General features: G+C 43.9%; 1 protein-coding gene across 1 annotated transcript in view; it reads left to right on the forward strand.

Moving 5' to 3' along the window:
- The window catches only part of LOC117375315 (ubiquitin carboxyl-terminal hydrolase 43-like), a 105,905-nt gene that overhangs the window by 12,345 nt on the left and 75,140 nt on the right, over positions 1 to 18,420 (forward strand). The gene's annotated exons all lie outside the window — the stretch shown is intronic.

The raw sequence follows: 18,420 nt of genomic DNA on the forward strand, positions 1-18,420 counted from the left end.
GTACAGGAAACAAACGCACCTTCACACAACAACAACATCACTGCTCATGTTCAGGTACGAAAAACAAACGTACCCTCACACAACAACAACATTACTGCATCACAGTTGTGGAAAACCAATGCACCCTCACACAACAACATCACTGCTCATGCTCAGGTACGGAAACAAACATACCCTCACACAACCTCTACAATATCACTGGTCTTGCTCGGGTAAAGAAATCAAACGTACCCTCACACAAGCACAATATCATTGCTCCTGCTCAGGTAGAGAAAACAAATGCACTCTTACACAACAACAACAACAACAACATCATCACCGCTCATGTTCAGGTATGAAAAACTACTGGACCCTCAGACAACAAGAACAATATCACAGCATCACAGGTGTGGAAAACAAACGCACCCTTGCACAACAACAATACTGCTCATGCTCAGGTACAGAAAACAAATGCACTCGCAAAAAACAGCAACACTGCCACATCACGGGTACAAAAGCAGCCTCCTTCACACTAACAGGATAAACCTCCACTATTTAACATGTACTTATGGTGTTTTGACAAAATTGCTCAGTTAAATTAGAATTTTTGTAAGATTTTTGTAAGTAAGGTTGATTTAATTAAAAATGATTAAAAAGATAAAACCAAAATAACTATATTCTTCTTTTTTTATTATTTAGTTGTGATGTAAAAGAGCAGTTTGACAGTGGCTGTGTTCACATTCACACCACAATCTGATCATGATCTGATTTCTGGAGTTATCAGATTATTGAAATGTTAACATGTAAACAGCTCCATCTGATCTGAGTAATCTGATTTCTCTGATGATCACACCTGTGCAGGTTTTGACTAGAAAAATGCAAAAAGAATAAACATGAAAGAGACGATTTGAAATGCTACAAATACAACAGTTACCCCCGAAAACAGATATCACTCTTGGATTATCTGATTATTCTAGTTATGTGATTTATACGAGCCATGTTGAAGCACACACTGACTTGTTGGTGGATTCTAGATGCTCACAGTCCCTCCATTGTCTGTTCACATGAATCAGCTGCAGTAGTACAGGGGCTGTGCCAGGGTCCGTGCACCAAACAAATGCTCTGTATCGGTAACCATGGCGACGTGTTGTTTTCAGCATGAGTCGCCTCCACCGTAGGCCTCTTTAAAGGGCCACAGTGGAGCCAGTCGCTGTACGCTGGGCATTTCAAACAGGCTCTGCTAAAGTTCAATAGTTTAATCTAAGCTCATTTACATACATGGATTATATAACCTAGTACTTCATTCACACTGTTGGTCCACTTGCTCTGCAGTGTTGTCATTACATTTTCTATTATTTGGTAAAGCTTAGATTAATTACTTTCTTTTATATTCCCATGTGGCCTTATATCTGTGTAATCCCTCAGTGGTCCAGGTACATAGTGGTCCATAGGTCTATACTAGTCTGTGTGGTCTTATACTTTTATACAGCTCAGGATCATTCTAAAGCAGCCAGTAGTTCTCCGCCCCTTTCCAAGTAGCTCACCAAGGGATTTCTGAATTATACGTATTATGCTGAATAACTCAAATTTGATGAATTAAATACTCATTACCATTGTAAATGTGTAATTTTGAAGCCTGACTTTGTACACTAATAAATGTATAATGCTTTATGTTTTATAAGCAGCTAAATGTGACTTTTTAGCATCGATACTTGTTCAAATCTAGTTTCGTACTAGTTTTAGAATCGATTAGTATCTGATTTTTGATACTTTCGACAACCCGACAATGTTGTTAAAAATACCTGACTTCTGTGCAGTGTATTGTAATATTTATTTTGTGCACCCATGGTTTAGTTTAATCTGGTCAGCCAAGACTAAACTGCACTTTTTTATCAGCACAACTTCTGATGATGATTGACAGGACAATTAACCAATCATAGGTCACTTGAGGCCTGTGCTACCAGGGGTTAGCAAAGTCATTTCAGGGTTAATGGATCACTGTCCATCAGGGTGGATCTCCATAATAACGTATCTTATTTCCCAATAAGATATGAAGATGACTTTTTGACCAATAAGAGATGGGAATCCAGCAGCTGTGAACAATTAGAGAATCAAATCTAGCTGCTGTGAGCAAATCATATTTTAAAACTAGGGAAGGTATGATATAGATTTTTTGAAGCAATATCATTTTTTTAAGCAAATAGTACAGACTAAAGGGCCCATACGCTGTTTTCTGATCTATGTTATAATGGAGTTGCTTTTTGTTTCATTTACACATGTTTAACACACAAATCCTGCATTAGACTGAGTTCTTCTCTCAAATAGAAAACACTCACACACCTTGTGATGTCATCATGTGGCTCCACTGTGTTTTTAAACTCCACACACCTTCACTAGAATCATTTGGATGATTTCATTTCCTGGAATTGCCAATCTCTACTGAACTAAAGGTAAAAAGAGTTGTGAACTTGAAAACTACCGCTTCATGACATCACAAGGTGGAACAGAGCATTTTGAGGTTTGGAGATGTAGACAGACTAATAATAAAGGTGTGTGAATGAAACAAATCACAACTCCAGGTCTGTTTTTGATGAGATAAAACATTATAACATGGCTTAAAGCTCAAGAGTCAATTTAGCATAATATAGGATCTTTAAATTGTAGTGACGTTTACAAATGAACTTTTTGCTTTTGTAGAGATAATAACACAATTTAGTTACTGGGATATAAATTCATATTTTCATAGTTTGTTCAAAAACAAATCTGATGCACTGAGGACAAACTGGGAATAACACATTGGCACACAGAGACTTGGCCAGTATCGGTGCCAAATATCGGCTACATTTTCAATATTGGACCGATATCTGGGGAAATCCTCCGATATCACCAATATTGTAAACTGATATACCATCTCTATTTAGAACATTTAGCTTATATATGTTATGCCCAGATTGAACGTACCCACTGTTTAGTCACTCTGTATTATAGTAAATACTTGTGAATAAGTAAGTACTCCTGTCCTCCATGTTTTCTTTTATATCAGTGCGGACAAAATTTGTATAGATGAATCCATTTGTGAATGTTTGAGTAATCTAGCGATCTCACCCAGGCACTACTCGAATCCTCTATAAAGGTAGCAGTACGAGCATGTACAAGACTCAGCCCACAATCCTACATCACCCATGCTCCTGCGCCGCAATTTTTCATAAATATACAAAAGCATGTTACCAAACTGTACACAACTTAACAAACCTCATGTGATGCGCAGTACCTATTGTTGTGATAGCGCTCTGAAGGGGGAGCGACTTAGCACGGAGAGGAAAGGAAGGCAGTACTCAAAAACAAACCTGAAACTAACTACACATTTTACTACGTTGTTTTAGCATTTTCAAAACCATAAAAAGTAACATGGCGATCTAAATAAATTATGTGTTAACTATTTTATACGTTTATAGAGAAAGCTCGTGCAGGTTATGTCCAGATGGAACAGACCCACAGTTTAATCACGTTGTATTAGAGTGAGTAGTTGTGCACCTCCTTTGTAGTACTTCTTATCCAGAGTCGTACTGTCATTTATCCCAGTGGGAGGTATCACATATGGAGTTGTATATTCTGTTGTTATGGCCCTGTGAGTGTGTGTGTTTCAAGTGTGTCAAATACAGTGGAATAGGAGCAGCAGAGGCAGAGGAGACAGTTATTTTAAACTACAAGGAGAATCCATATTGTACTCTGCAAGACCTGTCACTATAATTACTATATCGACTTATCTTTCAATATATGAAGCTGGAACAATACATTTTGTGTACATTTTCTTGGTAAAGTGGGGAGATTTGGGAGATTTTTCTTCTATGGCTAATTATTGCTTCATTCTGCTATTTGTGTGTTGCAGCTCAGTCCTTAATGATACTGTCTATTTAACAATGGTTTACTGGGACTATCCTGCTTTGTTGCTATTGTGCTACTTAAACCTTTAGGGTATATACTACTGAAACCTTTAGGTTGTGTACTACTTAAACCTTTGGGGTGTGCACTACTTAAACCTTTAGGTTGTTTAGGATGGGTTTAGGAGGGTGTGTGCTACTTAAACTTTTAGGGTGTATGCTACTGAATCCTTTACGGTGTGTGCTACTTAAATGTTTAGGTTGTGTGCTACTTAAATCTTTAGGGTGTGTGCTACTTAAACCTTTAGGGCATGTACTATTTAAACCTTTATGCTGTGTACTACTTAAACCTTTAGGCTGTGTACTAATTAAACCTTTAGGGTATGTACTACTTAAACCTTTAGGCTGTGTACTACTTAAAGATAGACAGTTTGTCAACTCAAAAACTGCATTTTTTCCTACACAAAACTTTTGATGTACTCAGTTTCATAATTTTTTTTGAGTAGTCCTAACTTGTTGGTTGTTACAGTGTAAAAGTGGATGACCAGTGTTCAAATCAGCCAAAACGCAGATCTAGTGAAGTTAATTTAGAAGCCCAGACATCGTTACTGCTTTAACAGTTAATAAAGCCGTGTTTGAGAGTGAATTTCTGCTTTTGCTGACTTTAACTCTGTGTACAGGTTAGCAACATTAGCATAATGTTAGCATAACTGTTTAGGAGCAGGTTCACAGGCAGCGGGTGGACACTGGACAGTAGGGAGCAACTAAAGGGAAAATCACATAGTATAATCCCCACCAAATGCAGGGATCGTGAGGCATTCCAGATTTTAAGTCGGAACTCGGAAAATCGGACCTGAAGCACGCCATAAAACGAAGAACTCACACGAGACTAAGATATATCTACTCCACCAGGACCCGAGATCGTATCTGATAGTGGAATCATATTTTGCATAAATGTAATAAATTAATATGATGAAAGCAGTCAGAAATACCATGAAATAGTAATAATCTGGACCCGTAAAATCACAAAACGACTCAAATCAAGATTAATATTCCGAGTTCAAGTCAAGTTTCAATGGCAAGCGCCCATTCCGTGCCTGTAAACTGTGAAATTCGTTCAATAAAATAAAACGGCTTGACAATATGACAAAAAAAATTACAAATCATGATTTTTTTCCCTCATATTGATTTTTAAATTTCATCTAACCTTATTTATCCAGATCGATTGAGACCCAATCTACGACGACTTGGTCAAGAGGCAGCAGCACAAGAAGTACACTAAGAGCAGAACAGTGAATACAATACAGTATAAACACACAAATAAAACATCAAATCTTTTACACATAAGACTGTCAACGATATTAAAAAATATTGATTTCCGAGAGACAGACTGTTAATCATTGACATTTAAAAGCACTGTTGGCAGATTTTTACTGTCTTAAACGTGAAAAACAGAACTAGTTCATTTTAAACAGTTTGCAGTGGTCCAGAGTTATTTCCAGTGGTGGAGGGTAATGAAGTAAAAGTAGTATTAATTTTTAGGTGTCTGTACTTTACTTAAGTCCATTTTATAGTGGATATTTTTTATTTTCTCTTCACTACATTTGACAGCCGGTATAAGTACTTTCTACTCCACTACATTTTTGAAGTGGACTGAAAAGTAAAAAGTACTTTTCATATGATTTGAGGAGTTATTTTTATATATTCGTGGTAACATCCTGACTAACATTGCGATTTCAGGCTTTGGCTTTGAGCAAACAAAAATAAAACCACAAATTTCATAAGAAAAATTAAGAAATGGATACGTATAGTTACTGTTGACCAAAATCTGTACAATTTTTTATCAATATCACTACATTTAACACTAACAAATTAACAACACTTGAGTGAAATACTTTTACTTTTTACTCTGAACATGCATTTTTACACGGGTACTTAAATACTTTTACTTAAGTTGATTTTTTTCATATGATACTTTTTACCTCTGTATCTGCACTTTTACTTAAGTAACAAAACTTTATGCATTCTGAGTTTTGCTAATGGTAATGCTAAGAAAAACTATCTTAGACAAGAAAACACTTAAGAATTCGATGCAGACAGTTGACAGCAGACTTATTTGATCTCAAGAGCTGCTTATACAACATATCTGTACTGGGGCAAGACTCATTTTGCTCTAATATATAGGGGGGAAAAAAATCAAACCACTATAATACAATGAACAGTGAACAACATGCTTTTACTGACAGAGGATTGGCTGTAGACCTCTCCACTAAACAGACCCAAGCTGAGCATTAATTAACCGGCCAATTAATTCAATTTGAATCCAGATAAGATGAGATTCAGTCGTTTAACATGAGTAGGATTGGATTCATATAAAAAAGTACTTTAAAGTCAATGTTTTTTGTCCCATTTCCTCCCACGCTGGACAGTTTGTTTTGGTTAGCGCCTCTTCTGTCTGCTCCTCTGCTCCATGTGGCACCAGACTCTATGTGGAAACAGAAGCACGTGCAGACAGTAACAGAGACATTAAATTAAGCTGTTTTTAAATCTATTTTGGGTGTAAACTGTCTAAAGGTGAATAGACTAACTGTGTGTGGCCATGACTGCATATAGACATTGTCTCATCTTCCCCATTTGAATTAAGAATGAACTGGAGTTATTTTAATACTTCAATTTCAAAGTGGATTTTGCCTCAGTACAGATGCATTGTAAAAGCAGCTCTTGAGACCGAGATCCACTGTCTGCATCTAATTATAGAGTTTTATTCATAGCGAAACAGGAAGTGTGCTGTTAGGATGCTCATTTTTGGTAACTTTATTGTGACACTCGACTCTGGCCTCTGAAAGTTGTGAAAAGTGCTTATAAACTCATCACAGTGAATAATTAGGATGTTCAGAATGCATAAGGTAACTGAGGAATATCTTTAAACAACTGCAAGCCGATTTTTGCTTTATTAAGACAGAAAAATCTGGTACACCTTTAAGGAAAGAAAAAAAATATACCTGCTCAAATCAAGTTTTCATGCTACTTTTAGTATTGTTGTGCTGTCTGTGTGTTGTGCTGCCTATCAAGTCATCCTTTTTTGGGTGAATCTAAGTGTATTCGCAACTATTTATGTGTATGCTTCTTCTTATCTGTATAAAGTTCCAGACAGAAACAGACAGTACAAGTTCGAGATGTCTATAAATTTAATGTGTCCGTACTAATTAGCCTACTAAACAATCGTTAACATTTACAAAGCTTTAGCACTACTGCCAAATTCCTCAAGCCCATGAAAGTAAGTAAGGAGTGGTGTGACCAGCTCTCCAGACAAATCGGACTATAATCAGACATTGGGCGTAATCAGAGTACTGTGTGCATATAAAGAGAATCAGTCGAGTCATCCAGGGCATGTAGTGCACAAAAATGTTCAGGTGGGTATTGTAAAGCTGGTATTGTGATTCCAGACTCTGTGAATAGGGCTGATTTTGAAAAAATAAAAACTTGCAATTTATCTGACAAACAGTTTGAGTTATGTTTGTATATGATTTTAGTATTTAAAGGTACAATATGTAACTTTCTGAAGGGGGCACATTACTTGCATAATTCCATGGAAACCATACTTGGGAAGATTCTCCATGGGGATAAATACATTTTATGCCATACTGTGGAAGATTATAGGCAAAGAAACAACATTTCCATGGAAACAAGCAGGAGAAAGCCCTCCTCCAGGCCAAATAAAAGTCTGGTTTGTGGAGATGCAAGTGCGCTCAGAGTAAACACCGTCTTTCTTAGGTTTCTTGGGTAAAATGTTACTTACTGTGACTTTACTATTGCTCAAAACTATGAAAAACATGTCTTATTACTGTGAGCGGGGTCAACTCTTCACAGATCTGGCCTGTAACATGGTCTGGTTCAGTGTTTTGAGGAAGAAATGTGTCTATTTTTTACATTAAATGGCACTGTATATATACTAAAAGTGATTTAATTTTGTTTTTGAAAAGAAAAAAAATATATCAGATTGATTAATATGAGAAAAAAAATGTCATATCCCACATCCCTTTTCTGATATAATCTTGCAGCCAAAGTATTGAACACATTTCAACAGCCTTACTGTCTTTCCCACCATTCTGTAATTACACTATAATGAGGAACTAGATTGAAAACCATTGTCTTAAGTCCTTGAATCCAACTTAATCAACTCCAAATTCGCTCTTGTTTGCTTTGTCACACCCTGAGACACTGCGCATTCTGCTCGTCTTGTTTGTACAGAGCAAAGAGCTGGAGAAACAGACCAGTTCTCCTTCATTACCCAGTCTAAAACAGTTGGCGGAACAGAGTTTGTCTTGAGAGCGGAGATCCGGACTAGGGTGTCAGTCGGACGAGAGGGTTGGAGATGGGGGGGTACGATGATGGAAGGGCTTGATAGGAATCACTTACAGAGATACGTGAATGCAATGCCTCTTTGACTCATTCTAATTGGATTTGCCGGCGAAGACGGGAAAGATCTGAAAAAGATAGGAGCAATTGTCAGTCCAATACTCCCAAACGTATCACAAAAGGCAAAAGGTCCAGTAATTTACTTTAAAAATACATGTAGACATGCTCTTTTAGAAAGAAACTGCAATCACAACTGAGTCTGGGTTGTCAGTGTCTTAAAGCAGACCTATTCTGCAAAATTGTCCTTTTTAGAGATTTTAACCATGTTATAGTTGCTTCCCCTTCTCATTTACCCTCTTGAAACGGTATTTAGAGTTATTCATTCATGTTTGAGTAAAGTTTATACTATACTTCACCGCCACTTACTAGAAAATACACTTTCTTTTTGATACACGTAGAATTTGGCAGGATCGCATAGTCATTTGGTACAAATGAAAAAAAAAAAAAAATTCTGCTTGCTAGTGTGATGTACAGCTATCCATCAGTTGTAGTTATGACTTTTACAGCGTCATCTCCACAATTTTCTAACGTGGAAGTCAGCAGGCTTGTTTCTTTTATTAAGTCATTTTATACCAATATTGCTTCTTAAAATGTCCAAATTATAACTTAATGATCCATGGGAGGCAGAGATTATAACTATATCGCAGACTCAAGCACAGTATATCTTCTTTAGCCTGCAGATAGACACAAACTAGTTTTTGTCATTCTCAGTATATGAACAGGCCTCATGTTAAAACTCAGAACCTCCAGAATTCAGTCCCTGAGCTGCAGAGGCTGCACTAGCACTGAGTCATAACTGGCTGCAAGTGCTGAGGTTTTGGAAGAGACGATTCAGATCAGAGAGAGGGTTATATGAGCTGGATTACAAATGAGAGACTCATGTGAGGCTCATTCTGTTTTCTGATTACATAACAATTTGTTTTTGTTGCAAACGCACAGGTTCTGTTTTAGTATTGCTATTTCCCTGTTAATGTCATAAAGGATTTATAAACTGAGGTACCCAACTTTAATCTGGCATATTATATAGTATAAACACATTAAAAAATGCATATATACAGTATATCTTAGGAAATAGACCAAATTTGTGGCAATGCTCCAACACACAGGAAAGTAAAGTAAAAGTTCAAAAGTCTTTCCAGCATATTATGGGCCATTAAAGGTGCTGAAGACTCTCCTCACTTTCCTAATGCATCCTAGGATCCTAATTATTCACCATGATGAGTTTATAAGCATTTTTCACAACTTTCAGAGACCAGAGTGAAGTTTTACAGATGATAAAATGCTTTAGAATTAAATGCAGACACTACATAGACTTATTATAAATACAATATAATTATATATATAATACAATATATCTGTACTGGGCCAAGACACATTTTGCTCAAATACATGGACAAAAATCGGTTACACATGATTTTGAAAAGCTAAAGTTTAGCTATAATGAACTCATCTTCAAACACAATTGAATGCCCTTCCTTCATCTTGATGCCAGTGCAGTTTTGTACAGCAGAGCAGGCAGAAAACTCGTCAGAAGTCCCGCCTTTCGTCATTAGAATTAAGCTCCTCTTTTACAGCTTGGATAAATCTCCGTAAGTGAACTTTTACAAAGATGTGTTAATTGATCAAATGGCCCATCAATGTGAAGCCTTCTAATGAGATTGTGCTTTAGTCTCGTCGCTTTGATAGCTCTGCAACTTTAAGCTTTCATTGCACGTTTGAAGGATGGGGTATTCATTATATTGAGTATGGGATTAAAGGGGCACTATGGAACTTTTCTGATGGAGGATCTGCCACTTTCTTGTCTCATGAAAGTGCTACGATGTAAATGTCTGTAGCTGTCTTTCATTTATTTCATTTTTATTGACAAAAAACACTTTTTTATGGAGTAACCTGCTTGTATCCATGGAGATTTCTAAGTTTTTGGCCATTTGTGGAACATTCCTGGAAGGTGACGAACAACAACAATAATATCTTCATGTAGAAAGGTTTGGATCATCCTCTTAAAAATGATCATTGACAAGAAAATGATTCAGGGTTTCTACCTGTGACACAACAATCCTGGAAATATTCAAACTATGTATTTTCTGAGGGAATTCTTTTGTTCCTCTTTGTTCTTTTCTGAGTGTTTTTTTTTCTTTTTTGTTCTTTTCTGAGTGAATCCAGTTTTTTTCTGAGTGATTCTTTTGCTCTAGTTTGGACTTTTCTGAGTGATTTTTTTTGTTCCTTTTTGTTCTTTTCTGAGTGTTTTTTTGTTCTTTTCTGAGTGACTCTTGTGTTTTTTTCTGAGAGATTATTTTGCTCTATTTTGGACACTTCTGAGTGACTCTTTTGTTCCTTTTTGTTCTTTTCTGAGTGTTTTTTTTGTTGTTGTTGTTCTTTTCTGAGTGACTCTTGTGGTTTTTTTTCCTGAGAGATTATTTTGCTCTATTTTGGACATTTCTGAGTGATTCTTTTGTTCTTTTTGGACTTTACTGAGTGATTCTTTTGTTCTTTTTCATATTTTCTGAGTGATTCTTTTGTTCTTTTTCATATTTTCTGAGTGATTCTTTTGTTCTTTTTGGACTTTAATGTGATTCTTTTGTTCTTTTTTCATCTTTTCTGAGTGATTCTTTTGTTCTTTTTGGACTTTGCGGTGATTCTTTTGTTCTTTTTTCATCTTTTCTGAGTGATTCTTTTGTTCTTTTTTGGACTGAGTGTTTTTTTTTTGTTCTTTTTTTCTGAGTGATTCTTTTGTTCCTTTTTGTTCTTTTCTGAGTGATTCTTTTGTTCTTTGATTTAATTGTAACTTCATTTAGAGAGTGCGAGTGTCATGAGTGACCAGGGTTAACCAAGGCCACCAGAACAATGGATTTCTTTGTCAATAAGTTGCCATTTTCTTTCAGTTTATAAACTTAGGAAAGAAGTGGGCAGAGCATCCACAGATTTCATCATTTCATCAAATGCTGTCATATGTTAACAGTGTCAGTGCAGTCATTATGTTAAACACCTAAAACTTTTACAACTTGTATTTTAATCCATCAGAGGCCTTCAGGATTTTTCTTGCCACATATTTTTTTATTCAATTTTACTTAAAAAATTCCAATGCTAAGGTTAAGAACCCCAAATTATGGTATGATGTGCCTGAAACCAAGATGTCCGGGATCATTGCGTGGGCGGAGCTTGCGTGTTTCTCCCCGTGCCTGTGTAGGTTTCCTTCAGGCACTCCGGCTTCCTCCATCCATCCAGTTTCTTCTGATTTATCCCTCTCCCCACACACATCCTATAACTCCTCTGGGGGAGAAGCCAGAGGTGTTCGAAAAGGGCCCAGGAGAGATTGCTAAACGTACTTAAACATGCATGGATGACATCTAAAACCTCCTCGGGCATGTTTTTGATGATGGAACAACATTATAACCATAGACTGTATAAAGAAGTGGACTAAGGGAGTGTGACGTCACCCATAGCATTCGGCTATAATCAAATGAAGCTCAGAGGAAGAGCAGAGGCTAGCAGTTATAGGGACGAATTTGGATCCAAGTTGCATATTAGGAATTTCGACTGCGATTTATTATAGCAACTAAAGAGCTAATCCGGAGCGAGGCTGTTGAAGATAACGCCCCTTCCCACCCGCACTGCTGGTTTAGCAGGGAACGGGTGCTTAGCAATGCTGTCAATCAAACCTGTTGCTAATGCTAACGGAAAAAAGGAAAAGAAAGCTCCTCATTTATCTGTTATTAATGTTCATATCTTGAGTTATGGACACATTTTAAGAGTAAAATGTCAATGGAGGCCTTGTATTTGGAATGCGGTGGGTAGCAGGTTAGCTATGTCCATTTATATATGCAGTTTGTCATTATAACACGGGGCACTTTTCATGTGTATTAGGCTATATTGACCTTTAGCTTTTACTTGTTTCTCCAGTCCATGCTCTGAAACCCAGCACTCCTCCTCTCCACAGTGAGGGCCCACACAAAGCAGTGGACAGGGCACACACTATTTATAGCTCCTTGTACAACAGCCAGTTCAGCATCAGAAGCTCGGAAGCCCACGTCTATTATTCATCCGTGTCCGAGTGCTATGCTTTGATTTTCCCATTCATGTGTTTACTACTGAATGCTCACAAGACCCTCTCCAAGACCATGGCAATACGCTCGAGTCAGTCATCTGTTTTACTGGAACTCAGAGTACGGCTACACAATGTATCACAAATGAAAGGTAATTTAAAGTGCATATGACAGGAATGTTTTGTCTAATGTCTAATTATGACTTGGTTCAATGGGATAGTAACTGCAGTAAATATGTCTCACAGTTTTACATTAGTTAAGTAGGAGTTTGTGGACAAAAGGTTTAGAAGTGTCGGAACGGTGCGGATAGGACCAAAAGATGCAGACCAGAGCAGTTTTAACAGTGTTTATTTACAGCGGTGAAAATGCAGTCTTTAAACAGGTCACAAGAGCAGGTACAGGAACCGGGGAGCGGGAGACGGGTCAGGCGGGTGCGGTGCAGGTAGAGGCGGGCAGGACAGGACCAGGACGGGGATAGAAGCAGGTGCGGTACCAGGGCAGGCGGATCAGACGAAGACCAGAGCGGGGAGCGGGTGACAAACCAGAGACCAGGACCGGACAGGAGACGAGACGAGCAGGAGACGAGACGAGCAGGAGACGAGACGAGCAGGAGACGAGACGAGCTGGAGACGAGACGAGCAGGAGACGAGACGAGCAGGAGACAAGACGAGCTGGAAGCGATACCGGGACTGGAACGTGGCGGCAGGAGCTGGGCGAGTAGAGGCAGGAATCTGGAGGGTGCATAAATCCAAATGAGCATTTGCAGGAAAGTACCATATAACAAAGCTTAGCAAGAAACATTCACGTTTTACACGCGGACGGTCTGGCACCGAGTGTAGACTGCCAAGCCTTCTTGTACTCAGCAGCAGGTGGTGGTGATTAGGCTGATGCACCCCAGGTGTGCACGGGAGGAGTCAGGCACTCCACCCAGCTCCAGACACACAGGTAGGGGAGGGGGAGAGAGCACGGGAGGACAGGGAAAACTGACATCATGACAGTACCCCCCCCCTAAGGTCCACCTCCTGGTGGACCCCCAGGCTTGTCAGGATGAGCGCGGTGGAAGTCTCTCACCATGTCGGGATCCAGAATGCGTGCCCTGGGCACCCAGGATCGCTCCTCCGGACCGTAACCCTCCCAATCGACGAGGTACTGGAGGCCCCTACCACGGCGACGAACGTCAATCAGGCGGCGGACGGTGAACGCCGGGTGGCCGTCAATGACTCGGGCGGGCGGTGGGGGATCGGCCGGAGGGCACAGGTCGCTGGTCCGGACTGGTTTAACCTGGGAGACGTGAAAGGTCGGATGAATCCGGAGAGACGGGGGTAACTGGAGGCGCACCGCCGATGGATTTATGATCCTCATGATCTTAAACGGTCCCAGGAATCGGGGGGACAGCTTACGGGAGTCCGTCTTCAGCGGGATCGTCTTGGCGGAGAGCCAAACCATCTGGCCAGGTTGGTATACGGGCGCCGGGACACGGTGGCGATCGGCCGTCGCCTTAGTGCGCGCTCCAGCCCGAAGAAGGGCCGCCCTGGCCTTCTTCCAGATCCGGCGACAGCGCTGGAGATGGCGCTGAACAGACGGGACGGCGAGGTCCCTCTCCTCCGTGGGGAAGAGAGGGGGTTGGTATCCCAGCGATGCCTCGAAGGGGGACATACCAGTGGCGGAACTCACGAGGGAGTTGTGAGCGTACTCTATCCAGGGCAGGTGAGTACTCCAGGTCGCGGGGTTGGCGGAGGCTGTGCACCGTAGAGCCGACTCCAGGTCTTGGTTGGCCCGCTCCGTCTGCCCATTAGATTGTGGGTGGAACCCGGACGTGAGGCTGACCGTGGCCCCCAAACTGTCGCAGAAAGACCGCCATACCTGAGAGGTGAATTGGGTCCCTCTGTCGGACACGATGTCCACCGGGATGCCGTGGAGTCGGAAGACATGACTGGTCAGCTGGTCGGCAGTTTCTTTGGCTGTGGGGAGCTTAGGCAGGGCAACGAAATGGGCGGCCTTGGAGAAGCGGTCCACAATGGTGAGAACCACCGTGTTCCCCTGGGAAGGGGGAAGGCCCGTCACGAAGTCCAAGGCGATGTGGGACCAAGGGCGACGAGGAACTGGGAGAGGATGCAAGAGACCAGAGGGGGGTGAGTGGGAGGCCTTGGCCCGAGCACATACCTGGCAGGCGGCGACATAAGCCCGGGTGTCTGTGTCCATCGTGGGCCACCAGAAGCGTCTCCTGAGGAGGGAGAGAGAGCGACCGGCACCAGGATGGCAGGCGAAACGGGAGGCATGGACCCACTGGAGCACCTGAGACCGGACAGAATCGGGAACAAACAGTTTATCTGGAGGGCCGTTACCTGGGTCGGGGTCGTTGGTCTGGGCCTCTCGGACGGTGTCCTCGATTTCCCAATGGACCGCGGCCACCACACACGAGGAGGGGATAATTGTTTCTGCGGTGACCGGGCTATCCTCCAGGGCGAACTGGCGGGAGAGGGCATCTGGTTTGACGTTCCGAGATCCGGGGCGGTAGGTGAGGAGAAAGTTGAAGCGGCTGAAGAAGAGGGACCAACGAGCTTGACGGGGATTGAGGCGCCTGGCGGACTGGATGTACTCCAAGTTTTTATGGTCGGTCCAGACGATGAATGGTTGCTCCGCCCCTTCGAGCCAGTGGCGCCACTCCTCCAAGGCCAGCTTTACGGCAAGGAGCTCCCGATCCCCCACGTCATAATTGACCTCGGCCGAGGACAATCGCCGGGAAAAGAAGGCGCAGGGACAGAGGCGGTTGTGGGGGTCGAACCTCTGCGAAAGCACGGCCCCCACTCCCGAGTCGGAGGCGTCGACCTCCACGATGAATTGCCGTGAAGGGTCGGGCTGGTGCAGGATGGGAGCGGAGGTAAATAGTCTCTTAAGCTTCTCGAAGGCTGTCTGCGCCTCAGGGGACCAGGCAAACTGCAAAGCAGGAGAGGTGAGTTTAGTTAAGGGCGAGATAACCCTACTAAAATCCCGGATGAAACGTCTATAAAAATTGGCAAAGCCGATAAATCTCTGGAGCTGTCTCCGGTTGGTAGGAATGGGCCACTCAGTGACAGCCTGGATCTTTTCAGGATCAGCTCTTACTTGGCCCCGCCCCACAATGAAGCCCAAAAAGCTGACCTCCTCTGCGTGAAACTCGCATTTCTCAGCTTTCACGAACAGTTTATTCTCGAGGAGGCGCTGGAGAACCTGGCGAACGTGCTGGTGATGCTCCTGGAGGGACCGCGAGAAAATCAAGATGTCATCCAAGTAAACAAAGATGAATCGGTTAAGGAAATCACGGAGCACATCGTTGATGAGGGCTTGGAATACGGCAGGGGCGTTGGTGAGACCGAAGGGCATAACCAAGTATTCGAAATGTCCCAGGGGTGTCTTGAAGGCCGTCTTCCATTCGTCTCCCTCCCTGATGCGCACCAGGTGGTACGCATTCCGCAAATCCAACTTGGAAAAGATGGTCGCACCGTGGAGGGGCGTAAATGCCGAGTCCAGTAGGGGTAGCGGGTATTTATTCTTTACAGTTATATTGTTCAGACCCCGATAATCAATGCAAGGCCGCAGGGATTTGTCCTTCTTGGCCACAAAGAAGAACCCCGCTCCCACGGGTGAAGTGGACGGGCGGATGATTCCGGCAGCAAGGGACCCACGGATATAGTCCTCCATTGACTCGCGTTCAGGTTTAGACAGGTTATATAGCCTGCTAGATGGTAGTGGGGCACCCGGCAGGAGGTCAATGGCGCAGTCATATGGGCGGTGGGGCGGTAAAGAGAGGGCCTTGCTCTTGCTAAAAACCTCCCCCAGGTCGTGATATTCAGCAGGCACCGAGGACAGATTGGGGGTGTCTGGGGACGGATCGGCGACAGGAACGGACCTCCCGGCCGGAGGGAGGGCGGACCGAAGGCACTTGGCGTGGCAATCGGGACTCCAGCCCGAAACTCCGCCCCTGGCCCAATCGAAAACAGGGTTGTGGGCGCGTAGCCAGGGGTAACCAAGGACCAGAGGAGAAGCGGAGGAGGACAGGACATGAAACTGACGGTTCTCTTGGTGGTTGCCGGACAGAATCACGGTGACAGGTTCTGTGATGTGGGTGATGTGCCCCAGAAAACGTCCATTGAGCCCCTGGGCATTTAAGGGGCGTTCGAGGGGCTCCAGGTAGACCCCGAGCTGCTCCGCGACTTGGGCATCAATAAAGTCCTTCTCAGCCCCGGAGTCGATAAGGGCGGAAACGCATAAAGTCTCTGTGCGAACGCACAGGGTGGCGCTGAGCCGCAGTCTATTAGTAGAGTCCAGGATGTGTTGCTCGCCCACCAGTACTCCCAGCGCTACTGGTGGGCCCCCCCTTTTGGCCGAACTGGGCAAGTGACCACATAATGTCCGCGCTCACCGCAGTAGAGGCAAGCCCCGGCCAGGCGACGCCTCCGTTGACGCTCCTCGGCCGACACAAGGGTCCTGTCGAGTTGCATGGGCTCATCTGGCGGGGGCGGGGCAGCGCGTGGCTCCGGCGGGACCGGTGACCGGCGTCTCTCTCGGCGACGAGCCCGTAGCCGGTTGTCAATACGGTGAGTGAGGGAGATGAGGCTCCGCAGGTCGGGGGGTTCGTCCCGGGAAACCAATTCATCTTTCAAAGTCTCGTTCAGGCCCCGCACAAACACAGCCCGCAGCGCGCTGTCCGTCCAGTCCAGCTCCGCCGCATGTGTCCAGAATTCAATGGAATAATCCGCTACCGTCCTGGAGCCCTGGCTGAGAGTCAATAACCGGGAGGCAGCATTGTCCTGGTAGTGCGGGTGGTCAAACACCAGCTTAAACGTGGACACAAATTCATTAAAATCCAGGCTATCCACAGACGTCTTCATTAGGCGCGCCTCTGCCCACTGGAGAGCTCTGCCCCGGAGTAATCCACATATATACCGGATCTTGGTGGCCCCCGAGCTGAAACGAGAAGGGCATTGCTGGAACATGAACTCGCACTGGAACAGGAATCCGCGACAGAGGTGAGGTTGTCCAGCATACGGCTCCGGATCCGTGCCTCTCGGCTCCGGGAGGCGTGGCGGCGCTCCAGCTGCAGCAGGCGGGGTGACGAGGAGCGCGGCCACCTGGTGGTTAAGCTGTGCCACCTGCTGGGACAATGTCTGATTTAGCTCCAATAGAGTTCGAATGGATTGTTCATGCTGACCCAGCACCGCCTCGGGGTGAGAGTGCGTGAGGCGGCGCGTCTGGTCCGGGTCTGAGCCTGCTTGGTCCATAGTGGCCAGACCGTTCTGTCGGAACGGTGCGGATAGGACCAAAAGATGCAGACCAGAGCAGTTTTAACAGTGTTTATTTACAGCGGTGAAAATGCAGTCTTTAAACAGGTCACAAGAGCAGGTACAGGAACCGGGGAGCGGGAGACGGGTCAGGCGGGTGCGGTGCAGGTAGAGGCGGGCAGGACAGGACCAGGACGGGGATAGAAGCAGGTGCGGTACCAGGGCAGGCGGATCAGACGAAGACCAGAGCGGGGAGCGGGTGACAAACCAGAGACCAGGACCGGACAGGAGACGAGACGAGCAGGAGACGAGACGAGCAGGAGACGAGACGAGCAGGAGACGAGACGAGCTGGAGACGAGACGAGCAGGAGACGAGACGAGCAGGAGACAAGACGAGCTGGAAGCGATACCGGGACTGGAACGTGGCGGCAGGAGCTGGGCGAGTAGAGGCAGGAATCTGGAGGGTGCATAAATCCAAATGAGCATTTGCAGGAAAGTACCATATAACAAAGCTTAGCAAGAAACATTCACGTTTTACACGCGGACGGTCTGGCACCGAGTGTAGACTGCCAAGCCTTCTTGTACTCAGCAGCAGGTGGTGGTGATTAGGCTGATGCACCCCAGGTGTGCACGGGAGGAGTCAGGCACTCCACCCAGCTCCAGACACACAGGTAGGGGAGGGGGAGAGAGCACGGGAGGACAGGGAAAACTGACATCATGACAAGAAGAAAGGTACAAAAATACAGGAAGTAGCACTAGTTCTAAAATATGTCTACCTATGTCATCAACACTGAAAGTTCCATCCAAAATGCAGGGACAATTTTCATACTAGGAAGG

The sequence above is a fragment of the Periophthalmus magnuspinnatus genome, chromosome 8 (genome assembly GCF_009829125.3).
Source record: "Periophthalmus magnuspinnatus isolate fPerMag1 chromosome 8, fPerMag1.2.pri, whole genome shotgun sequence".
Lineage (NCBI taxonomy): Eukaryota > Metazoa > Chordata > Actinopteri > Gobiiformes > Gobiidae > Periophthalmus > Periophthalmus magnuspinnatus.